Source organism: Talpa europaea (genome assembly GCF_964194135.1).
Source record: "Talpa europaea genome assembly, chromosome: 8".
Lineage (NCBI taxonomy): Eukaryota > Metazoa > Chordata > Mammalia > Eulipotyphla > Talpidae > Talpa > Talpa europaea.
The window spans coordinates 61,440,932-61,447,985 of record NC_140075.1 but is presented as its reverse complement, the minus strand read 5'-3'; the positions used below and the strand labels follow the sequence as shown (position 1 = coordinate 61,447,985).

Genomic DNA, 7,054 nt, shown 5'->3' with positions numbered 1-7,054 from the left:
AAGATAATATTAAAAAGTGGATTTAAACATTTATTTGTTCATTGAATCATTTTTATAAAATGGGTCCCAGTTCTCAGAATCTTCTGGGTCCTCTGGTTTCCTGATGACACAGATGCTCCCTGCTCACACCCTGACTTGAAGCCACCAAATCACACATGTGACTCTTAACAGCTCCGGGGGGCTGTGGCCTTCCCAAGCCCGTGGTGGATTTGATTCCAGCATGTGGAAATATGACCTAGACTCTTTATATAGAGGAGGGTTTGTTCATTTCTTTTCTATGTAGTAGGGACATAACAGATTCTTAAACATGAAAGAGGGTTTTGCAAGTAACAGTTGCCAACAAACGTAAGCAGTGCCCTCTTCAGGTTAAAGAAATAATTACTGAGGAATTCCTCTTTTCTACACAGAGGAGCTTGATTTAGTTAAGAAATCTGTTCTGGAAGTAATTTGTTCCTATGAATTTCTGATTTCTATTTTTCCTCAATAGAAAAGCCTTGATATTTAAAATATACCCCATTCTCCTTATCACTGCTTTACCTTCTCAAAGAAACCTCCTGTGATTACCCTAGAACATACTGATTCTCCCAGACCCTTAATATTTTTTCATAAATATAAAAGGATTATAAAGTAAGCCTAAAGCATTGTGAGCTTTATTGAATGCTTATTATGTGCCTACCACTGTGCCAAGAACACCAGGATGGCTCAACTTCACCGGCCAAGTTCTGTCCCTGAGAGGGTCATCTCTTTGGTGAGTTCCCTGAAACAACAACAAATGCTTTAAAAAGGTAAATAAAAGTCAATTTTTTTGGCTTGGATTTAGCACTGTATGGCTTTAGAAAAGAAGGAATTCAAGGAAGAACTCTTGGAGGAGAAAAAGCTTTTAAGGAGACCCTACAGGATTTGATCAGCCTGAAATGTACATAGAAGGGACATCTGGGTGAATGGAACAACCAGAAAATCAAAAGTTTGAAGGGTTTATGGGTCAATTAGGAGAGTTAACTGACTGTCATAAGCTTATAGGAAGGGAAACACAAACTCTAAAAATGGGCTGAAGGATGTGATATGATGAGTTTCTTGTACTTCCCATGTCTTGATTTCTAAGCTGGTGTCTTAGCTGTGGGTCCACAGCATCATATTTAACAAGGCACAGGTTTAACAAGTATTACTGCATTCTGAAGGCTAGCATTCCAGTCCCTTGGGGTACTGTCCCTGAGCTGGCTTCTCAGCTAAGCCTTTAACAGGCCATTTCATCATTCCTCCAGGTCATCTGACCTAGGTCATGTTTTTAGACCACTGGGTCTCCTAGCTAGTCATGCCCCCACAGTTACCCCTTTAGGTTCTAACAAGGGTATCTTGTTCAGTTTTGGAGATGGACAGAAAATTAAAATAGCAATGCCAATTAACAAAATGGAAAAGTTTAAGAATCTTGGAGGTGTGAGCTCCCAGGAAAGTAATAAAGAGTCACTGGATAGAGGAAATGCTTAGGAAGTGTCACCTGTCACATACATAGGGTTACATGTAGCAGTATATATAAAGGTGTTTTGTAAAACTGGAAAGCATCACACATGCCATTGTTTTTACTGTTATTTTAAGGATTACACTTGCAGACGTCCATCTCTCTGTGTTTCTTATATTCAGATCAGAGGAATTTTAATTCTATAGTCAATGACTTTCTATGTTCCTGTGACCTCAATGTCCCCCCCACCCGCCGCTTTGGCCCAGATGCTGAGGTCTGAGGTTTGTGTAAGCCTCTCCCCTGAGCTCATCTCACTGTGCCCTCATGAAAGCACAGAAATACATCGCAGCATCCTCCAGTTGGGAGTCTGAGATCTTGAGACGGAAGGATTTATTGTCTTTCTGGAAGTTCACAGAGAAGTGGTTATTGGTTGCGTTCTGTAGCTTATAAGACTCTTGGCGAATAAGGAGAATCATCTCCCCGCTGGGAGGCTGTTTGTACCAGAACAAATAGTAATTACTCTCACTGGTATCATATGTGCAGTTCAGAGTCACACTCTCTGCCTCCTGCACTGACATTTCTGGTTGAGGTTGGGTGACGGTCTGGGCCTTGGTGGACCCTGTGGAAAGAAGAGAGAGAGGAGCACGTGGGTGTCACAGCAGAGACACCAAACAGGCAGACTCCCTAGCTGGTTCCCCTCCCCAACCAACTTTCCTTTTCTTGATCCCTAATCCAGGCAGGGTGCACCAGCGTTCGGCCTCCCCACAGCTGAAGTCTCTGCGACAGTGCAGTCCCCATGCCTGCAGTCCTCTCTCTTGTTCCCCAGCCCCTTTAGATAACATTATACATACACTCCCGAAACCTTCCTTACCAACACAGGTGGAGACGATGGCTGCCCACAGCAAGCCCACAAGTGTCATGCCGACAGCTGACTGAGCCGAGTGAGAGTCTTGCCCTGATCTGTGTTCTCTTCTGTGCTTGGTGACGTTTCTACTTCGGCACAGGAAGTCGTGTGACAGGCGGGCGGCTGATTCTATCTCACTTAAAAAAGTTTTCTCAAGACCTTTTGGTTTCTCTTAGTAAATTGGATGTTTGTTATAATTTCAAATGAAAGCGAAAGGTGTTTTATGAATTCTTTTACTCTAGGGTGAAAATACAGAGGAAGATGGGGGGGCAGGCCCAAGATGCATCACCTCCTCCCATGATCATACCAAGCTTGAAGCCAACAAGGGACTAATCTACATGGAAATGACCTGGAGGGCTACAGCTTCCACAGTGAAGGATAAAAAGGCATCACTGAATGGGTAGGGAAGCAGAGGGACACTCTGGCCAAGGAAGAAACCCCACCAGGGCGCAATGGGATTCAATCAGTACAGCATCCCTCAGGTACAGAACTTTTCCCTGGAAAGTTGGGGGCTGGAGGACACTGACTCTGGACAGTTAGCCACATTGACAGAATAGAGGTTCTGACACGCCCAGTGCAGAGGATCTCTTGACACCCCTGCGGAACCAGAGAGAAGCAAGCATGGGAAAGCTGAGGAAAGGTTAGAGACTAAGAACTAGCCAGAACTGGCTCAAAAGCAGACTCCTTTGCCAAAAGTAATAACACTGATCTGACCAGCATGCAACCTATAAGTGAGGGAATCCCAGATACTATCCTTACATTGTTGACCTGAGAGGACAGGAAAAACAGCGAATAATCTGGGGCCATCTTGGAAACTTCTTGCAACCTTGCTGGTTATGGCATGGATGGGTGCCATCTGGGAAGCCACTCTCTATACTAATAGAGCCTGAGAGAAGTCTTGATAAGAGCTTCACCCTCCGGCAGGAAGTAGCCAGGCTAGCTGGGGGCTGAGAAACACAAGGGTCCCAAAATAATAATACTGATGTAACCAGCATCCAACCCATAGGTGAGGGAATCTCAGATACTACCCTTATGTTGTGGACCTGAGAGGACAGGCAGGCTATCAGGCCCAGCCCCTGCTAATCATCAGTTGCATGCTAGTGAGCAAGTCTCACCTCTGCAGCCACCTAGCACCTCAAGGTCCTCCCAAAGGATGACTAGCTAGTAAGGGGACCCCAGTGCAGATGCCTGAACTCTCCCGACAGCCCAAATTCTGATATACCCTAACCCCTGACAACCAGTATGTGTGCTCTATGCCCAGCAAGGTCCTAGCTTATTGTGCAGTCAGCTGGGTGGGTGCCAGCCACCCCACCAACCACCAGCTCCTTTGTTGTGCTGGGTGAGCACTAGCAACCAACTGCTGTGCCATCAGTGGTCCTACACCTTCAACACAGAGGGGCCCTGGCTATCTAAGCCCATGCCTGCTGTCAGCACTGGGGGCTCCAGTCCCCAGAGCCTGAAACTGCAGGCCATTGGGCCCCAGCCCTGCAAGTTGGCAGCAAGACCTTGGTTGAGTAGCCCCAGCCACATGTCTGGCTCATGCAGAACCTCTATTCTGTCAATGTGGCTAACTGTCCAGGGGCTATTGTTCATGCACAGAAATGGACAAGGGCAGAAGCTGCTGCCACCTCTGGAAGGGTCATGTCCTTACCTGGCAGGTCCCCTCTAGTGGGTGCTCTCCAGTGGGTGCTCCTGATGGGGACTACCTGAGCAGTCTGCAGCTGCGCTCACTGCTCCTTTACTTCATGGTTATCCCTGAATGTAATGTACCTCTTCCCACCCCACTTGCTCAGGGTTCTGACCCTAGAAAAGATCAGGATGCTGGGCATCAAGACCCCTTGTTCACACTCTTTGGTCACACCCTTTTGACTCCTCTTCTCCAGCCAGCTCCTTGGACTTTCTCACCTTTCAAGGTGGAACTGGATTTTCCACTATATTGTGTTCTCTTTTCACACTTATAAACTTTATACCATTTCCCCTTAAGTGTTATTTCTTGATCTTCTAGTCTTTTCAGAATGTCAAAGTATATTTTCTATCGCTATTGAATTTGATGGTCATGGCTTTTAAGATTGTGCATTTTCGATATATTTGTAAAAGTCTACAAAGGAGCTGAAAGGCAAGAATTTTACCCTGATGTTTCTTTGTTCTTTAGTTCTTTCTCTCTCCTTTCTGATATCAGCCTCAGGTTTGGGGAATGGTTTTAACCCAGGAAGAGCTTCACACTGAGAAACAAAATACATTAGAAGGCACCTGAAAACAGAATCCCCCTGTGCTTGGTCTTCAAATGAAACATTTGATATTATTTTATAAAATGCCCTCATGTTTTCCTCTGCTCAGAGCAAAGTTAAGGGAAGTGCCCTGCAGCCCTGAAGGACAGAGGGTTTCCAGCAGGGGTCCCAGCCCGCTGGCAGCGTGATGGATGCGCACACCAACATGGTGGCATCCTGGAGCCAGGACTCTTTCACCTGCAAGGAAAAGTGCTGGTCTCCCGGGTTAAGCCTGCCTGCAAGCCGTCCACTATCTTCTCTTTCACATTCGGTATCATTTGTATGAGGGAGCAGAGGCCTTTCTCAGGGTCCCGCCTAAACCACTGGGAGAAGTTGAAATTGCTGTCTCTGTAACTGCTGCTCAGTGTGAAGCTCTCGCCTTCCTGGACTCTCAGAGAAGGAGGACTCTGCTGCCCACTGGACCCTGTTCAGGAGGAGGGAGATGATTTTCATATACAAGAATCATTTTTTAAAGACAATTTTCTGTATTTGTTTTGCATTCCTTAGAATAAGCCCCAGATTGTCCCTGGGGCCCCTCTAAAATTTATTGTCAGAGTCACCCTTGTCCCCTCGCGTGGCTCTTCCTCTCCTGCCTGCCTCACTCACAGAACAGCTGTACACACAGGCCACCAGCACAGCTCATGGGGACGACTCGATTCTTGCTTCTCCCTGGGGTCTCTGAGGATTCAGCTGAGGCCTGGGATTTGACCATGTCCAATAAATCCAGTTCCCTTTGTAGAGTCTTCTGTTTCTCTTGATTTGGAAGCCCCGGTGATCCCCGTTCTGTTTTTATAACCAATCAAAAATCTCACTTGTCGCAGTCAGCACGTCGTTGAATACAGTCTCTCTGTTCCCAGTCATCCTGTTCTAGTTTCCAGCCTGTCACTTCTGTTGGTGGAAGCACTGCCCCCACGTGGCCTGATTTTTATTGACTTTTTTTTTTTTCATTTTCCCCTTTATATAAAGGAATTCCTTATGTTAAATTGGAACAGAGGTGAACAACAAACAAAAAAAGAAAGAAAACAAAATGGCCTCAAAATGTTCTCCAGTGATAACCGGATATCCGCAGCACCTGCAGCCCCCTCCTCGCTCTCCTTACCTCACGCAGGAGTCTGAGCAGGTGCTTGCCTGTTGGCCTCTATGCTACCTGCTGAGGGGAGACCTGATTCTCCCCCTCAAAGTCCACCTTGGCTTTGTTGTAGCTCTTAATCTAAACAGTTTCAAATGAGTGAGAAGAGTTAGACCTTTTCCAATTTTGCTCTACAAAAATAATGGAGGGAAATATACTTTCTTTTAGCATGTTCTCGTTGTGAGAAAGCAACATGATATCTGATTGACTCTGAAAATGCTAGCATCATTGCAAAAATCTAAATGTTTTTTATATTTAGATATGGATAACTGTCCATGCTGTAATTCCTCCTATGTCACATATTAGTCATCTGAAACCTGTTTTATCACCTCCTGTATTTAAAGCAGAGGTTAAAGACTCAAGGAGAGGAGGGGTTAAGGGGGAAAGTTTTCTGTGTTTGTGTTCAGTCCTCCCCTGCTGGTTCCAGGCACCTCCACTCAACCACATGTTCCCAGCTATTCCCTGGCTAAAGTCCACCCTCCCCACCCCTTTATTTCTCCTACGTAGATGAGAGTCTGTGATGAGTAAGAGCTGTGATCTTTGGTGTCAGTTGTGGATCTTAGTCTTCCATTCTTTATGTGTGAAATCATGAAAAACAGGGAGAGTGCATTTTCTAGAGTTTTTTCCTGAAGCACAGTGTAATTGCATCTCAGGTGGGAGTTAGTGCCCCCCCTGGAGATGCAGCATCTGAAGAGAACTGTGCACAACTTGCCTCTGTTCTCTATGTCTATGTGAGAGGAAAACAATAGACACGTGGGCAATCACTGGAGCACCTGACTGCTTGTTAATCAGCTCTTTACTGGGACATGATCGTTCTTTTCCCATAGGAGAACTGTCAAATCACAAGTCTGGAACCACAAAAATGTGGCAAAACTTCTAGATATCTTCTCTAAGATGTTCTCTCTGTGGGTGAGGGACACTTAACAGGAATGTCCCCAAAGGTGAGAACTCTAGTATGCAAAAGATAGGGGTTGTTGCAGTTGGTTGGAAGAAGTAACATTTATATGAGAGTTTCCTGGGATTTGCTTCTTCCTGTCTCAGATATGGGGATTTCAGTATTCTAGATGATGAATAATGTTCACAAAAATGATAGACAGGGGTTGTGGCAGGTCAACAACAAATGTGGAGTGACTGCTAACTAGAGTTCCTTAACTTAACCTTGTGGGATATTTAATAAAAGGTACAGAGGGAATCTGCTCCTTACACTGTAGAGATTAGAAAAATGCATATAAAGTGAACTAACTCTAGGGGGCAGTGTGTGATAAGCATCAGCACTTATTAAATGTAAGCAAATCCAG

The 7,054-nt window shown here is 45.3% G+C and overlaps 1 gene segment (V, D, J or C); it reads right to left on the bottom strand.

Annotated features, from left to right (window-relative positions):
- Window positions 1–1,767: 1,767 nt before the first annotated feature.
- LOC311175355 (T cell receptor alpha variable 38-1-like) lies at window positions 1,768–2,376 on the bottom strand. The segment is given in 2 exons: window positions 2,328–2,376; window positions 1,768–2,075 (listed from the first exon to the last, which is right to left on the bottom strand).
- Window positions 2,377–7,054: the final 4,678 nt, after the last annotated feature.